Source organism: Periplaneta americana, chromosome 1, assembly GCF_040183065.1.
Source record: "Periplaneta americana isolate PAMFEO1 chromosome 1, P.americana_PAMFEO1_priV1, whole genome shotgun sequence".
In the NCBI taxonomy this organism is placed as follows: domain Eukaryota; kingdom Metazoa; phylum Arthropoda; class Insecta; order Blattodea; family Blattidae; genus Periplaneta; species Periplaneta americana.
In genome coordinates, this window is record NC_091117.1 from 220,056,476 (window position 1) to 220,075,907 (window position 19,432).

Sequence of the window (19,432 nt, forward strand, 5' to 3'; positions counted from 1 at the left end):
CAATATACTTTGCATACTTCCACTAGGTAATGAGTTTTGGAGTAATTATCTGGGGAAATTCCACAGATAGTAACAATATATTTCTATTACAAAAAAGAGTAATTAGAATAATAGTAGGTGCCAAATCTAGGGAATCGTGTAGGACTATTTAAAAAAAACTAGAAATAATGCCCATGGCTTGTCAATATATCTTTTCATTAATAATCTTCCTCGCATGTAATCGTGAAAACTTTGTAACTAATTCAACAGTTCATAGCATAAATACACGTCAAAAAAGGACTTTCATACTCCATCGGCAAGTCTATCGTGCTATCAAAAAGGAGTGCGTTATATGGCAGTAAACATTTTTAACAGCCTCCCTATCGAGTTAAAAAATGAAACTCAAAACATAAAATTATTTAGGGCCAAATTAAAGAAGTGCCTAATTTCTCACGCCTTCTATTCTGTAGGTGAATTCATGACATTCAATAACACTTCATGAAAATGATACTAAAACTTTGTGTTGCACTAGTAGACTATATTGTAAATCTCGTCTGTATATATTTCATCTAGACTGTGACTATGAATTAATATTTTATAATAGTATTAAGTTTTTTGACTTGTTCCATAATCTAGCTGTAAGCAATGCATGAATACCATGGAATGTTAATAAATACAATACAATACAATACAATACAGGCACAGATACGTAAACGGCATACTAATACTATACAAAGGAAACAAAAGACAGATTTGAAACCTACACAAACACATAAACAAAACACTTCCAAAACTACACCACACACTAGAAATAGAAAACAACAAATACATAAAATTTGTAGACATCACAATAATAAAAACATACAAGAAACATCTGTTCAATATGTACACAGGAAACCCACAACCACGGTAACGCAGATACACAACACCTGCAATCACCCCACACAACACAAAAACGCAGCATTTCGATCCATGATACACAGACTCATCAAAATTCCTATGAGCCAAGAAGACTATAAGAAAGAAATATACACTATCAAATACATAACACAGGAAAACGGGTAAAACACCAACATAGTAGATATCATCATAAGAAAGATTAAACGCAAACAAGAAAATGCAACTCAAACACAAGAACAAAACAAATACGTCACACTAAGGTACGAAAACAAGAACACATACAAGATTGTATCATCATTCAAAAAACTAAAATACAAAATTGGATATAGAACACATTACAGAAACATCTTAACACACAGAAAAGACAAACAACTAAATATAACTTAACAGGTGTATACAAACTATCATGCAATAGTTGCAATGACTTCTACATTGGATAGACTGGAAGATCATTTCTAATACGTTACAAAGAACAAATCGCAGCCAAAATAAAACCACACTACAATTCAACCTACGCAGAACACATCAGTAACTCCAATCAGAACTACAGCAATATACTACACACCCAGCCAAAGAATCAGAAACTTGACACTCTAGAACAATATGAAACTTACAAACATACAAGAACACACTCACAGCACATCCTGAACACTCAACTGAATTTTAAAACACACCCCTTTTCGACACAATGATGAACATACCCCACCACAACAGGAAACCAGAAGATAGCGCGGGACCTTCACTAGGCTTTGGACAATGAAGTATATCACTTCGAAACTAATCAGCCAAGTAATTTTCTAATGTTAATACAGTAAAGAACTTATAAAGTTAATCAGTGATCTGTAGTCGCGCTCAAATCATGAATGGTTTTCTGTACATTATTATGAATACACTATATATAATAATGTGAATAAATCCTCTGATTGAGGTTCTGTCTGAAATGTACATCTATTATCAGACAGTTCATCTCACTTGACGATATATGTCAAAGGAAGAACAGTTGTATTTATGCATCTGAATTCAGATAGTGTCAAATGTAGCTAATCGGTGATGTATCCAATGGAGGGGGAAAGGAACTGGTCGTCTTAACCCATTATCTCCTGGCCTAATTGTCTCATAAGTGGTATCTTCTTGGTATCACTTGTGAGGTTCAGACCTGTCTTCAGATAGTTCACTAAACATAAATGTGAATAATAAATTATAATTAAAGTATATATAAAATAATTGTACAGAAAAAGTATCAAATTGATATGAAATTGGAAATAAAAATTACACTGTTACTTCTAAAAATTATGATATAAACAAATTTTCAATATATTCAAGGAATCCCTAACTACAATGGTAAAAATGTTTTTAATTTGGTAATGGATATTCCAAGATCTTATATTTGCATTCACTATAACAGATCTAACAAGTAGTTTATATGAATGTATACAAGTTGATGTGGAGTAGCTATATGTGTAAAGGCCCGTTGGATGGTACTGGTGAAGAAGAAGAAGAATATATTACATTGATAGTCTATGTCTCTCTAGGCAAAATATATTGGTCTCTCTACGATGAAAGGATGTGCCTTAACGAGATAATTCAGTATGAATACTGACATTAAAATAATTAATTATAGATATACAATACTAAAATAAATGCAACTTTAAACATACAGGCCTAACCTCAATATTGTAAATAAAATATCTATTACTCCATATATTTTACTCTCGCAAAATGAAGTCTCACAGAGTTATGCGTGTCTACAGAGGAGCTTCAATGTCAACGAAGAAGATATTTTTGTGATAGTCGTAGATGATTATTATGAAAAATCTATTTAAATGTTTCAATATCTAGAATAAGTGAAAGCGTACTAAGAACATAAAACAATGTAGCTGACTGAAGTTTTTAATTTTACAATTCCTTCTTCTTTGCAGAGGAGACGTGAGAGACGACACAACAAGCTGACTCAATTTATTTATAAAATAATTTGTAATATAACTTTTACCCATTCACAAATAAAGAAACAATTAAATATTGTAATTTAAATTTCTCCACGTTCGAATATTTACTTATAGATATTTAAACTTAATATTTTAGATTTAATTCATGTGAACTTCCAATAATGAAACGTGTACAATTGCAATACATATTTATTTATTTATTTATTTACTTACTTATTTACTTATTTATTTATTTACTTATTTATTTACCTACTTATTTATTCATTTATTCATTCATTCATTCATCCATCCATCCATCCATTCATTCATCCATCCATTCATTCATCCATTCATTCATCCACTCATTCACTCATGCAATCATTCACCCACTTACTCATACTTATTTACTTACTTATTTATTTACTTACTTACTTAGTTACTTAGTTATTTATACATTTAATTATTTATTCATTCATTCATTCACTCATTCATTCATCATTCATCCATTCATTCATTCATTCATCCATCCATTCATTCATTCATCCATTCATTCATTCACTCATTCACTCATTCACTCATGCACTCATTTACTCATATTTATTTATTTACTTACTTACTTACTTAGTTACTTAGTTATTTATACATTTAATTATTTATTTATTCATTCATTCACCATTCATCCATCCATCCATTCATTCATTCATTCATCCATCCATCCATCCATTCATTCATTCATTCATTCATTCATTCATCCATCCATTCATTCATCCATTCGTTCATTCATCCATCCATTCGTTCATTCATCCATCCATTCATTCATTCATCCATTCATTCATCCATCCATTCATTCATTCATTCATCCATCCATTCATTCATCCATTCATTCATTCATCCATTCATTCATCCATCCATTCATCCATTCATTCATCCATTCATTCATTCATCAATCCATCCATTCATTCATCCATTCATTCATCCATCCATTCATTCACTCATTCACTCATGCACTCATTCACTCATACTTATTTATTTACTTAATTATATACTTACTTACATAGTTATTTAGTTATTTATACATTTAATTATTTATTTATTCATTAATTCACTCATTCATCATTCATCCATCCATTCATTCATTAATCCATTCATTCATTCACTCATTCACTCATTTACTCATACTTATTTATTTACTTATTTATTTACTTATTTATTTACTTACTTACTTAGTTACTTAGTTATTTATACATTTAATTATTTATTTATTCATTCATTCACTCATTCATTCATCATTCATCCATCCATTCATTCATTCATTAATCCATCCATTCATCCATTCATTCATTCACTCTTGCACTCATTCACTCATACTTATTTATTTACTTATTTATTTACTTACTTATTTACTTAGTTACTTAGTTATTTATACATTTAATTATTTATTTATTTATTCATTCATTCATTCATTCAATCATTCATTCATTCATTTATTTATTTAATTATTTATTTATTTATTTATTTATTTATTTATTTATTTATCCAAACGATAACAGCTCCCTGTATTAACAGGCTGCCACAAAGACAGAGCATATTGTGCAATAAGCTGTTGAAAATACAAATAACATATGCTTAATTTAAGAGATTTACACAATAATGACGAGAAATGATTGAATAAACAATTACTAATTAGTTATTTGAAGATAATTGTTGACCGTAATGATGATTTCCGAGTAGATATGGATCCCCTCAGAGCTTCAAGAACGATGTCTTCAATTGCCTTCCTCTGTAGAGCGAAACGTTGCCAGTTTCGAAAGAAGAAACCAGAAATATTTCTGCGGGCTCCAATCATAAGACCTATTACTTCAATTTGTTGTATGCTGTATTTGTCCATAAAATATGGAATGGTAGGTATGTAAAAGTCGTTTTTTTCCTAGTTATATCTTCAGGTTGGCTCTTTTGATTTTCAAATAAAGAAATTTATTTTTTCTTGTGTATAACAAGTTTTGTTTCGTTATTGTTTCTTACGTATTTACGTACAAGTACATGATTGTTAATGTATGAATATTAAAAGCGTAAAAGTTTTCACTATTCGGTAGTCTGATATCATAATATGGGCTTCAAATTAAACTTTTGCTAACTTTGTTTGAGTGATTGGAAAATTCTAATTTCTGGAGCGTCACTCACTCATGCCATAAACTGGTTGATGCGATGGTGTGGCTATTGTTTCTGAGGCAGACAGCTCGTGTTTGAAAATCACGTTCAGATTTAATACAGTGTAAAATTCTAGTCGTTAGTATGATATTCAGAGCGTGTTAAATTTCACTTTCAGCTTGTAAACATTGTATATTTGATTTATTGGTGTGGATCCATGCCGAATTTATTACAATGTGTGAATTAAACTGATGAAGGCAGATGATTCTGAATTCAGCGTTTATATTTTATTATTATAAATTAATCAAATACATTTATTAAATAACTATGTGCCAGGTGAAACTGGCAGAAACTGAATTAACGACACAACATTCGTGAAAACTTGTGCATGTCATCCAGATTAGGATGAAACACAAAATTACAAACACAAAGCCCCTTTACGAATAAGGGTTGTTTATTGAGAGGGTTTAGTATTAAAACGGTAAATAGAAGATGTTATATTAGTTATTTAAGCAACAAGTGGATAATTATGATGATTATGGCATAAGTCAGCGTTTCTCAAACTATGGTCCGCGGACCACCAGTGGTCCTCGAGGTCTACCCTTGTGGTCCTTCAAAAAAGACAGAAGAATAAATAAATTCAAACGAATTGCGTAGGCCATCTCACTATAGCTTAAAATCTCAGAGTTTGGAAATGGCACATGGCAATCGAATTTCACATTTTCTCCCAGTACTGACATTTTATGAAATTATTCGGTATGGCATAGTTGCGCCCGAAGAAATCAGGTAGCAGAATGGACAATGAGTAATTGCGCCCCGAAGAAATCAGGTAGCAGAATGGACATGGCATAGTTGCGCCCCGAAGAAATCAGGTAGCAGGATGGACATGGCATAGTTGCGCCCCGAAGAAATCAGGTAGCAGGATGGACATGGCATAGTTGCGCCCCGATGGGCATAGTACACACGAAAGTGATTGTCATAAAATAAATAAATCACCTACAAATATTACAGTGGTAACTGCATTGAAATCAGGTAGGCCTAGCATATGATCAACTTTGCTAATTAAAATAACCATTTTTTTAATCGAACACACACAATAAATGAACTGCATTTTTTGTTTGTACACCGATATCTTAACCCTACGGTACAGGGTTTCGAAAATTGAAACTTAGAACCATTGTGAATTATTAACCCTTTACCCTTTTCACTAAACTTAAAATTCGTTTTAAAGTAACCTCACTATACGCCACAGACGGTGTGAAAATCACCAATAAAATGTCAAGACAGCTAAGGCCCCATATTCCAACGGCTCATTCATTTGAATATGTCAGCTAATAAAGTACTGGTACTGCCAACTTCATGGTGTTCATTTTAACGGTATCATAATGAATACTAAATCGATAAGAAATCAATAAGTTAGATTGATTACGAGGCTCGAGTTTCCGTAATGTCTTTTTCTCTACCTATTTCATCGGGGCGCAACTATGCCCACAAAACAGGGACCCTTTTTTATCTGCTGCATCTTACCCGACCGTGGGGCGCAACTATGCCCTCTCCAAATTATTACCCTACCCGTCTATCGATTTCCCACTCTACTCTCAGCAACAAAAGAGCGATTTAAAGCACTATACACGTGGCGTTTCTCGATATCTTTTCCCTTTACATCTGGTGCCGCGCCTGTAACCCAGCTAGAAACCACCCGATTTCATAACACAGGACCAAAGTACCGAACCTTAAATCAATTTTTTTGTTCACACCTGTGGAGTAACGGTCAGCGCGTCTCGCCGCGAAACCAGGTGGCCCGGGTTCCAATCCCGGTCGGGGCAAGTTAACTGGTTGAGGTTTTTTCCGGCGTTTTCCCTCAACCCAATACGAGCAAATGCTGGGTAACTTTCGGTGCTGAACCCCGGACTCATTTCACCGGCATTATCACCTTCATATCATTCAGAAGCTAAATAACCTAGATGTTGATACAGCGTCGTAAAATAACCCATTAAAAAATAAATAAATCAAATTAAAAATATAAATAGGGTAAACTAGGGTCTGTTGGACAGTAGGGCATGTTGAACACTCTGTACTTTCACGTGTTACCTCGCCACTTCTGGGCACCACATTCTGCTATAAGTCAATGACGGAAGTAGCTACGAGTGGGGCTACTTCCGTCATTGACTTATAGCAGAATGTGGTGCCCAGAAGTGGCGAGGTAACACGTTAAAGTACAGAGTGTTCAACATGCCCGACTGTCCAACAGACCCCAGTTTACCCTATAGGCCTATTGGTATTAAAATATGCTACGAAAGTGATAAATTTGCTTTCCAAGGGAACAAGAGTAAGGTGGTCCGCGGAACTGTTCTGACTTTAAAAAGTGGTTCCCACTTCAAAAAAGTTTGAGAAACGCTGGCATAAGTGAATGTTTGTCGCACGAACTATAAGTGAGTGCAAAAATTTTCACCAGTGCTATAATAAGATTATCCACGAGTTGAATACAACACTTTATGGCGTCTTGGCATTATAAATTGTAGGAAATAAACTATGAAAAATTGTCAAATTGTCTTCATATGTTCGTATTGATTAGACATTGCACCTGGCATTGACATTGAGTAAAGAGGAATGGATAACCTTGCAGGTTACAATTTTTTTTAATTTATTAGGTTACTTTACGCTGTTTTATCAACAGCTTAGGTTATTTAGCGTCTGAATGAGATGAAGGTGATAATGCCGGTGAAATGAGTCCGGGGTTCAGCACCGAAAGTTACCCAGCATTTGCTCATATTGGGTTGAGGGAAAACCCCGGAAAAAACCTCAATCAGGTAACTTGATCCGACCGGGAATCGAACCCGAGCCACCTGGTTTCGCGGCCAGACGCGCTGACCGTTACTCCACAGGTGTGGACTATGTTACAAATGTTTCTTTATTTTGTTAATATAGTTTCTCTGAACCACAGAACTGTTTTATGTGATATTACAAAAGTGACACAAAAAATCGTTAAAAACTGGAAATAAATGATACGTTACCTTGTGTCCTGCCTTTCATATCTCGTTACACGGCGCGTAAAAGATATTCAGACCAGTTCATGCGATATTGCGTCATAGTGAATACGTCATTGCTTTTATCGGCACGATAAGCCAATTATGAACGATATCCGATGTAGTAACAGCCTGTTTATAATGCTAGGATGACATAAAATATGTTATGCTATTTTACTTCAGTGATTTTGTACTTCCTTTCGACTTTACTATTGTCCTACATCAATGTTTCATATTTTTGAAGTATTATTTTTTGCTCACTAGTGTTAATAGTTATTTATGGTACGCAATAAAAATCACGCTCATAAGTAGGCCTACCATACGTAATTTTATCCATGACGTTAACAAAAAATTTTGTTTTATAAAAGAAAATATGTTGAAAATAATTCCTCATATAGTCAGATTTCATGACATGGATTTTAGAATTGATGCACGCACTAGGTACGTCATAATGTAGGAGGCCATGAATAGTGAAGAATGGTATCTAAGGCGTTGGATAAATAACAAATTATAATTAATTATATAATTTTAATATGTATTTTTTTTTTCATTTTAAACATGTTTTTTCATCTTTTTGAAGTTTCAGGGATTATTTAGAAGTGTTCACGGGACCAAACGATATTCAAATAATTTCACATTTTACTTCTGTGAACTTAAGAGGAATATTAAAACACAATTAATCATCGTGTCCGTTTAACTCAGTTGACTAAGGAGTGTTGTTATTAAATCCTATAAACCCAAATTCGCAGGTTCAAGTCTCCTCGCATCCTAAAAGGTAAATTATTACTTCTTCTGCCAATACCTACACAGTTTTGGGTTGTTTCCCTTACGTTAACTACAAATGGAATTGGTCCGTCCAACGTCGCTGAGGTCTGCCTAAATCTCTTCGTCCTCGTGGATGGTAATACAAAAGTCTCTTTGGTAAACGATTTTCAGGCATCCTAAGAAGGTGGTTTCTCCATTTACGTTCTATGTCTGTGGTCATCTCCTCAACTTCCCACTGATTTCTTATGTCTTCGCTCCTAATGCGGTCCCGCAAGGTAACTCCTGTCAGTGATCGTAGAAATCTTATTAGTGATACGTTGATTCTATTTACTTCCTTTTAGATATGGATGCAATACACAAATACGATCTAGTAGATAGAGAAAGGAGAAGGAGATTGAAGGTATGAAGATATAACAAATGGTAATAAAGAAGTAGAGGTAGTGACATCTAGTAACTAATATATTAACTTCTTGAGTAATAGTTGAATGTAAAAGTATACGTGTGTGCCCGGGTACTAGGAACATACTAATGAACTGTGAGATAAAGTTCAAACTGTGAGGTAAAGTCTTTATCTCACTCACTTACAAACGCAAAAGTATTTTGTGCGAGATCGTGCGTATTTGCTTGTTTTCCGCACAGAACCAATACGCGGTAAGTGTGAAATATCACATTCAGTATTCCCAACGTAACACACATAACAATTTCCCTCTTCTTACCGCTTAAGCGTGACATTCATTTTACTGCTTCAGGCTTTTAACATATTATTTTTAGAGACGTTTAACATAGTAATAATTATAAATTGGAAACTTACCACTGCAATTTCACCTAAATTGCAATGTTAATTATTGTTTTTAAATATTTGCAAAAATTAAGTAAAGTCTACTACTCCACGAAACTTATTGCATTCCTGATACATGTAACATTAAGGAAGCCGTGAAAAAATCAACAAGATTCCAGATGCCGATGTTATTACTGCAATATGTTATATAAATAATATTGTTAAAATATTAAAATGAAAAATAAGTCATTACATAACCTTACCGTTTGTTTTAAGTTCTCATTTATAGACTGGGGGAAAAAAAAGACAGACGTATATCACGGCCTGCTGGAGTATAGTAAACACAGAAAACATTTTATAGCAACAATGTTGAAGAAAGATATTTTGGTTTTCCGAAGTTACCGTCATTAAACAGAAACCAACATGGAGATTTCATTGCGACTAATTAGAAATTCGTCTTTCAGTTATGTAATAAACGATCTTCGCACAAAATAATGTACGATACACGAGCTGTATGTTTGTTTTCATGTTCTCGGAAATTAAAAAAGCTCAACTACGTTTCGCTTTTTCAATCTTTTCCTCGACCATGAAAAGGTCAACATACCGCTCTTGTAACGTATATTACTATTGTAAAGGCATGGCTTTTGTTATGGTCATGGATAAAATACTTTTCGCACATTATCAGCCAATTTTGAACATGCTTGTGTAGCGCTAGAAGGTCTACTTTAAGGAACTGATGTCGAAAAAGGTTATTTCCGTATAAATTTGCTTGTAAATGCTGAATGTGAACAAAGTCCGCCAAAGTATTTAGAAGAAATCATTGTACTAACACACACACCACACACACCATAACATGATCAAAAACGCTTCTTCGGTACAAGTAATGTTGAAAACATATTTATGTATTCCCTAAATCTCGAAATAGTCTCTGCAGGACCAAAATAATTTAAACTTAGCTAGCCTATACATCGTACAACGAAAATGTAAGAAACAGGGGGAGTAAAAAAGATAAATAGGAAGCAAACGACAATAAAAATACAATAGTGCAAAGAGTACAGACGTGGACAAATTATTAACAAAATTGACGATTTTTATGATATTTTGTTTACAAAATTTGACTTTTGAATTTAGACTACAGTTGACAATTTTGGATATTTCCATCATTACAGTAGAGAGAAATATGCAAAAATGTCAACTGTAGTTTAAATTGAGGAGTCAAGTTTTGTAAAAATATATAATAATAATCTTCAATTTTGCTAATAACTTGTAAATTAGCAAAAATGTCAACTGCATTGAAGAGTCAAATTTTGTAAAAATATAAAACAAAAATCTTCAGTTTTGCTAATAATTTGGAAATATCCAAAATGTCAGCTGTAGTCCAAATTGAAGAATCGAATTTTGTAAAAATATACAATAAAAATCTTCAGTTTTGCTAATAATTTGTAAATATGCAAAAATATCAAATGTAGTCCAAATTGAGGAGTTAAATTTTAAAAAATATGCAACACTAATCTTCAATTTTGCTAATAATTTGGAAATACACAAAAATGTCAACTGTAGTCTAAATTGAAGAATCATATTTTGTAAAAATATATAATAAAAATGTTCAATTTTGCTAATAACTTGTAAATTAGCAAAAATGTCAACTGCATTGAAGAGTCAAATTTTGTAAAAATATAAAACAAAAATGTTCAGTTTTGCTAATAATTTGGAAATATCCAAAATGTCAGCTGTAGTCCAAATTGAAGAATCGAATTTTGTAAAAATATACAATAAAAATATTCAGTTTTGCTAATAATTTGCAAATATGCAAAAATATCAAATGTAGTCCAAATTGAGGAGTTAAATTTTAAAAAATATGCAACACTAATCTTCAATTTTGCTAATAATTTGGAAATACACAAAAATGTCAACTGTAGTCTAAATTGAAGAATCATATTTTGTAAAAATATATAATAAAAATGTTCAATTTTGCTAATAACTTGTAAATTAGCAAAAATGTCAACTGCATTGAAGAGTCAAATTTTGTAAAAATATAAAACAAAAATGTTCAGTTTTGCTAATAATTTGGAAATATCCAAAATGTCAGCTGTAGTCCAAATTGAAGAATCGAATTTTGTAAAAATATACAATAAAAATATTCAGTTTTGCTAATAATTTGCAAATATGCAAAAATATCAAATGTAGTCCAAATTGAGGAGTTAAATTTAAAAAAATATGCAACACTAATCTTCAATTTTGCTAATAATTTGGAAATACACAAAAATGTCAACTGTAGTCTAAATTGAAGAATCATATTTTGTAAAAATATATAATAAAAATCTTCAATTTTGCTAATAATTTGTCCACGTCTGTACTTAAAGAAGGGCGTAGAATAAGCAGATGTGGGTAAAGGGCTCTGTTAACATGTGTTAGCTGGTCGACAACTAGATAGACAATAACTTACTTCGCACTTATCTTATTTTAACGACTCTATTAGCAAACTTGGCTTCCTCTGGCAAGGCAGTGAATTTCGATAACCCTAGGGGCGATTACATTCATAGCGAGAAGTGTATTCCGGGATGTGGGAGTGGAAGGCGCATTGTAAATCTGTAACATTACAAAGCCGGCGCGTATCGAGGGGCCAAAGAAGCACATAATTAACTGGCGAATTCCGTGATCGGATATAATGCACACACAAGTCAGTGCATTAACGATGTTAGCTTACAATGCGTTTACCCACAAGGCCATGTGCAATAATTACCGCGTCAGAATCCCATAAACATAAATTATTAATTGGTGTTTCAACGATATCACATTTATCATATCTACCTCTTAGAGCAGTGATGTCAAAGCAAGCGCATTTTTCAGATCTTGACGTCGTGCGCGGGCATTAAGCGCTGGGTATGCTAGGAGGAATAAGCAGCCTGTTGGATTAAGAAAACAGTGGTGCACAAACTTCAAACGGAACGTGAAATTTTATGTCGTTATTTTTATATGGCTTCTTTCTGTTTGTTATTTTCTATACCTATTGTCTGTAAAACAAAAGTACTAACACCTATTTCGTAGCCTAATATTGCAGTTGTGTTTTAAATGTTAATAACATAGTAAGAGTAAAGAAGGAATTTTCTCACAAATTCCACAACAACTACAACTATACTGCACTAGTGAATTAAACACATCATTCATAACGAAAGTGTTATCCCAAATAAAGACACTGAATATGATATGATAAGTTGAAATTGATATTGATGGTATCTTTAGCCTTATAAAAGTAATCAAGACAATATTATAGTAGGGGAGACTGTTGTACCTTTAAACACTTTTCACGTTTTATTTTTTTTTTATTTTGGGAAATGAAATTTTTTAAATGAAAAAATGCTTGAAATAATTATCGAAGTTTCCTTTACAACTTCCTGTATGTATTTTCCTGTTTTACAGATCTATAAAGGATGTAAAAAATAAAATGAAGGGATATGTAATGTGTTCAAAGGTACAACACGTTCATGCACCATGGAACATACCCTCTTGTAAGTTGGAACACATGGAATATAGGTGGGAATATAGCTGTAAAAACTGACAATCATATTTAAAATGTATTTGCAATCATAAACTAGAGCAGGCTTCTCTGATTGAGATTTTATTTCCTGGAGGAGCAATAACAGCTTCAACAGCTTTCTTCAAGGCATCCGGATCAATTGGGGACCTCTTTAATTCCAGACTTACTTCGTGACATGACCTTAAAATAAAAGAAAAACAAAAACCGATAGTATCGTGTAATTTGGAACATGTTCCATGGTACAAGATGTTTTGTGTTCAAAGGTACAAGAGGGTGCACGTTTAAACAAACATGGCTCCGAAAACTAGAGAGTCAAATAAATCATGGAAATTAAAATATGTTATTACTCACCAGATGATAGGGAACACACTGTACTTGATTGATAATAGCAAATACAATCTGGTTTTGTGTTAAAAAACATACATCAATGAACGAAATGTTTACTTTTGGTACTAAAAAAATTCTTTTGTCCACGGAACTCACACTTTGCAATAAATCAAACTGAAACTACGACCAGAGCTACTTAGCGGCTTTCTCTACAATCTGCTTCATTTTGAGTCCTCTAGGTAGCAGCAAACATTAAAAAACAAAAAATGTTCAAAGGTACACTATGCTAAAGGTACAACAGTCTCCCCTACAAAGCAAAGTTGTCTAGGTATATGTTTTAACTGTAACTAATATTACATAATAAAACTCTTATCGCATTATGCTTTTAGGTGATATTGGTGCGCAACTTTCTGTTATCAGAATATTAAATTATCTCAAAATCGACTGAAGCTATAGGCTAGAGCTGACGTTTTACCAACACATAGGCACATACTTTTGTTTGTGATGTAACAGTATTTGCTTTGTTAATTCATTTCCTTACAAACATTTTCCATGCGAATATTTTCAAACATTTTAATACACTATCTTCAGTAATACGTATTTATGATATATTAGATTTACGAAAACACTCTTTTAGTACCTATAAGGCTACTAAACAAACATATCTGAAAATTTCACTTTTCTGTAAAAAAAAGTTGAGAAAATATTCCTTTTGAATAAAAAATTAAACTTGTGAAAAATGAACATTAAAATAAAAACTTCATTCTTATAATGCACTTATACTTCTCAGTCAAATCTAAAAATTAACATGGATACAGTTTTAATAAGTTCTCTTCCCTTTATCTATTGAATAAGTGCTGGCCATCCCTGTATATACCTCGACCAAGCGGCATATACTACCTCATTCGTCTGTCTTTTTCCTTTCCGCTCTAAAGCGCTCAGGCTCTCCTGGGCTCTAAAGCGCGCACTTGCTCCTGTGGGCATCAATTGACATGCCTGTGCTAGAGCAACATTTCCGAAATCTGTTTGAATTAACAAGACATTGATGCCACAATCAAAGCGGGTTCACTTTTTATATTCGAAACCTGAGAAATACCGTTTTAACGACTTGTATAGAGGCTTCAAGTTGGCACCCCACTTACAGGACTCTCAAGATTCACCTTAACCCTGTCATGAGGAATGCTAAAGAAACCACACTTCTGTAGTTAGCTGAAACGTAAATGTATGAAATAAATTTTCAGCTGTTTATGTGCCTTATAATTTTGAAGTAACAAGCAGCATCATTGAAGTTGACGTCTTCCTCTTTAATATAATTAACTAGTTTCTGTTCACATTAAACAAAAAACGTTCATAAACTGACACAATATATTATTAAAATGATGGTGAGGTATATTAGCGGGGAAACCAATGTATTGAACAAAATGACGTACGGTGGTCATGCACAAACTGATTAATATTCATTAAACTTTGTGGATAATAAAATATGCGCCCAAACACATTCATCACAGTTCACTTCTGAAATGCAATTCCGCAAAGTTTTACAGCGAAATCAATACTGAAGGGTATCAAAATGACATATTATAGATTGGAAGGATAAAATATGAAGTAATTTGGAGGAATTTTGGAATAGAAATACAAAGGGTTTTGTGAGATATGGTAGGGTACTGAAACATTACTTTTTATTTTATATGCAGTTAATTAGGGCTTTAATCTAATTTGTATTATTTTCACCTGCGTCTGTATTTCTTTTTTGTATTTATATGTGCTATCTGGTGGGATGGAAGAGAAGGCCTTATGGCCTTAATTCTGTCAGATTAAATAAATAAATAAATAAATAAATAAATAAATAAATAAATAAATAAATAAATAAATAAATAAATAAATAAATAAATAAGTGTTGTGAGATTTGGTTATATACAAAATATACAGATACACAAAAACACACCCACAACAAATCCTCAACACACAAAAGAATTTCAGAACATACACAATATTTGACTCCACACTACACAACACAAACGCCCCCCCTCAGCAAACCAAATGAATACACCGGAATATGCAAAGTCCTCGCCAGTTCTGAAGATGGCTCCCCAGCTGAAACTAGTCAACTAGGTATTTATAAACTTATTTCAATATTAACATGTGAAAGTAATGACATAATATATTCCTAAGTAATATAGTGTTAAACGTTTTGTAATCAAGGTGCTTCACATTCATTGACACCTCCTCACTTCTTTATTCGTGCTTTTGCATTATGTACAGGTTTTATTTATTTTTTATCCTAATTATTTTTATTGAAAAATAATTACGAGAATATTAATATATGCCTGTTTACGAACTTTGAAAATTATTTTAGTGGGGTGCAGTTTCACCGTGTTTCATGCGTACTTCTTGTAGGGAATATTTCTCACAGTATAATATTCTCACTGTTTATTGTATATATATTTTTAATGTTTTACAACTAATTTATAAAAATCTGTCTCTAGTTTTCACCAAAATAGTGACCTTCATACTTATTATTCTCGTAACAAAAATAGTTTAACTATTCCAGCACACCATCTTACAAATACCAGCAGAACCTATATGGTCTTTGGTATCAAAATTTACAATAGTTTGCCTGAGGACATCAAATTTACAAAAAATACTCACAAACTCAGGAATTACATAAAAATGAAATTAATAAATTTGTGTCCCTACAATCCAGAGGATACACGCATGGACCCTTGAAATGAAATGAATAATGTATTCTATATTTGACATATTTTAAATTTTAATGTAATGTATATATTTTACCATGTATTATGCCTTCGACAATAAAGTTCTGTCTATCTGTCTGTCTGTATCTGTCTGTCCGTCTGTCCGTCCGTCCATCCGTCCATCCATCCATCCATCCATCCATCCATCCATCCATCCATCCATCCATCCACCCACCTACCTACCCACCTACCTACCTACCTACCTACCTACCTACCTACCTACCTACCTACCTATCTATCTATCTATCTATCTATCTATCTATCTATCTATCTATCTATCTATCTATCTATCTATCTATCTATCTATCTATCTATCTATCTATCTATCTATCTATCTATCTATCTATCTATCTATCTATCTATCTATCTATCTATCTATCTATCTATCTATCTATCTATCTATCTATCTATCTACTTAAGCCTATGTTTAAAACTACGATCTTCTGATCTTTCAAAGAACAATGTCTCCAAAATTATGTATAAATTTTCTTCAGTGTCACGTATCCTTGCATTCAAATATTTCATTCACTTCAGAGACGTCTGTGTAAGACAGAAAAGGCTCATTGCTGTATCCAGTGCCTCTTAATGGAAAAGCGAAGCTATTCTTCTGTTCTGTCTTTGTTATGAATAAAACAAGAGAAAGCGTGAAGACTAGATTGCGATCGCTTGCTTTAATCAAGGGAAACGAGATGCCATTACTTTCAAAGGCAGGGTTACTTATTTCAATTACTTGTTCGTCCTTTTCCCTTCAGTTTTCCCTTTCTTGATTTGGAGTGTCAGAAGATAAAAATTATGTTTCACCCTTACTGTAATCAAGAGAATCGACGATATACAAAGGGGACAGTGCGTGAGAAAATTCAGTGTGACGTATCACACGAGTTGGCGCGAGAACTCTTCCAAATACCGTAACTTCATTTGGTTTATATCGTAAGATTTTTAGAGAAGTGATGAGTGTTAAACAGTCAGAAACGAAAGACAAATATGCCTTAGATGTAATGTAGAAATAAATAAACGGGAAGGAGTTGGAGAAGGAAATCAAACCCTTAATACATTTCTGAATTTACATGTGATTGGTTTGTAAAAAAATACAGTCATTTTTAGTATGTTATTTTACGATGTTTTATCAACATATTAGGTTATTTAGCGTCTGAATGAAATGAAGGTGATAATGCCGGTGAAATGAGTCCGGGGTCCAACATCGAAAGTTACCTACCTTTTGCTCATATTGGGTTGAGGGAAAACCCCGGAAAAAATCCTCAACCAGGTAACTTGCTCCGACCGGGAATCGAACCCGGGCCACCTGCTTTCGCGGCTAGACGCGCTAACCGTTACTCCACAGATGTGGACGAAATACAGTCATACTGACCTCTTTTACGGCATATGCGTCCTAGGTGAAATGACAATTTTAATCACTGACTTGTGTTCACGTTCCGCATTCTTCCCTAGCCTACTCTCCTTCAGTTTTTCTCACATTTTTTTTTCAATATTTCTTCATTCCTTTCATTTCTATTTTCTTTCTGTTTCTTTTAATTTATCTCTTTCTTCCTTTTTGGTGTTTTCTTTGCACTTCCATTTCTTAATTTCTCCCATTCTTCTATTCTTTTTCATGTCCACTTCCTCAATTTTTATTTCTTCTTTTTTTTCATTTCTTGTTTCTTACTACATTCCTCGATTTCTCTTCTTTTCTTTTTTTTATTTTACCTTCTTTCTCAATTTACTGGTTTCTCTACATCATTTTTTTTCGTTTACAAGGCTTTTTTTCTTCATTGCCTTATTTCTTCTTTTGTTTTTTTTATGTCTCATTTCTTGCAAGCATTTCTTAATTTTTATGCTCGACCATACCGAAATATAGTAATTATACACCTGGTAGCAGCCCTTTAATGGACCTCATTAAAGTACACCTATTCTTTAAAGTTCAGGTGTTCCACCAATCAGAAAATACCATTGTAGCAATATGAAAGCGCAAGAATCGATTATTCACAAAGCACATTCCCACAAATTCATTTCACCAATTGCACAATAAATCACCTATATTTTAAATAGTCAGTTCTGTTACTATAATAATTAGCGTTAATTGTAAATAATATTCAAATAAATTCAATTTGTCATCTCGTTTTTCAATATCTAATTCAATTTCAAGTTTATGTCAAGATTAATGTTTATTTTACTCTCTAGATTATATCAAGGTCAATGTCGACATTTGTTCCTCGGAGAAAATCAATACTTTCGCGTCTGCGCACATCTCAGAATTTACGAGGTATTGCACAAGGTCAGTTCCGCTCCTCAGTCAGATAAGAATAACATGAATACTTATGAATAATTTCAAGTTAGAAATATGGTCGAGCATAAAGAGTCGTATGAAACTTGACTATAATGGTAATTAAGACGCTCGTATGAAAATTATGAAATTCGCTTGCGCTTGTTTCATAAACATACTCGCGTCTTAATTACTACCATTATAGGCTCGTTGCATAATGTACTATTCTATTTCTTCTTTTCTTTTCCGGTGTTTCCTTTCTTTCTACATTTGTTGATTCCTCTATTTACTGTTCTATTTTTTATTTTTGCTTTCTTTCAACATGTTTATTCTTTGTTTTTCCTTTTTACCACCATTTCTTAATTTCACTGATCATAGGGTAATTTGAAAGACGAAGTGCTTTGCATGAATCGGTGCACATTAGAGGAATTGCATCATAATATTGAGCATGAAACAAGAATGAAATTTAAGTTCATGAATTTAATCAAAAGACATTAGTACTTACATGAGTTAGTTTTTTTTTTTTTACTTTGATTATGACGCCAGGAGGGGAACGTCCCTGTGCACCGCGACCTGGGGTCTATTTACGCCGAACCAACCTAACCCTCAACACATTAACGACCAGTCCCACTATCCTTCTAAGTCCGTGCACCATTCCACCTCCAACGGTCTGGAGTGTACGCCACTCCTCCCGCCGGGAGAGGAGTGGATTTCGCTGCCGGGTCACCAACTACCAATTTGCCGCATATCCATGGGGACCGGCCGAGAGCGCCAGGAGCTTCGGAGAGCAGCCGCAGACGCGATCTGAAAACCTAGAAGACAACCGGAATGATAAGGAAGGATACGCCTAATAAAGTTACCTGATATTCATCCAGAGGAGTGAGGGAAAATCCCTGAAAATTCCTCACCCAGGCAACTCGTCCCAAGCGGGGAATCGAACCCCGGCCCGCTGGGTTCGGGAGTGAACACGCTACCATAAGACCACAGCTGTGGACTACATGAGTTTAGTCACTGACTATTTTAAACTGATATC

The 19,432-nt window shown here is 33.4% G+C and overlaps 1 protein-coding gene across 2 annotated transcripts in view; it reads left to right on the forward strand.

The window, feature by feature from the left end:
* LOC138708224 (titin-like) overlaps window positions 1-19,432 on the forward strand; it is a 352,135-nt gene that overhangs the window by 21,001 nt on the left and 311,702 nt on the right. Inside the window, exon 3 of one of the 2 annotated variants that reach the window (XM_069838559.1) lies at window positions 2,799-2,900. The exons of the other annotated variant lie outside the window; for it this stretch is intronic. The gene's annotated coding sequence lies outside the window, so the exon portion shown is untranslated. Of the gene's footprint in view, window positions 1-2,798; window positions 2,901-19,432 lie in introns of those variants that run through there. 2 annotated transcript variants of the gene reach the window in all.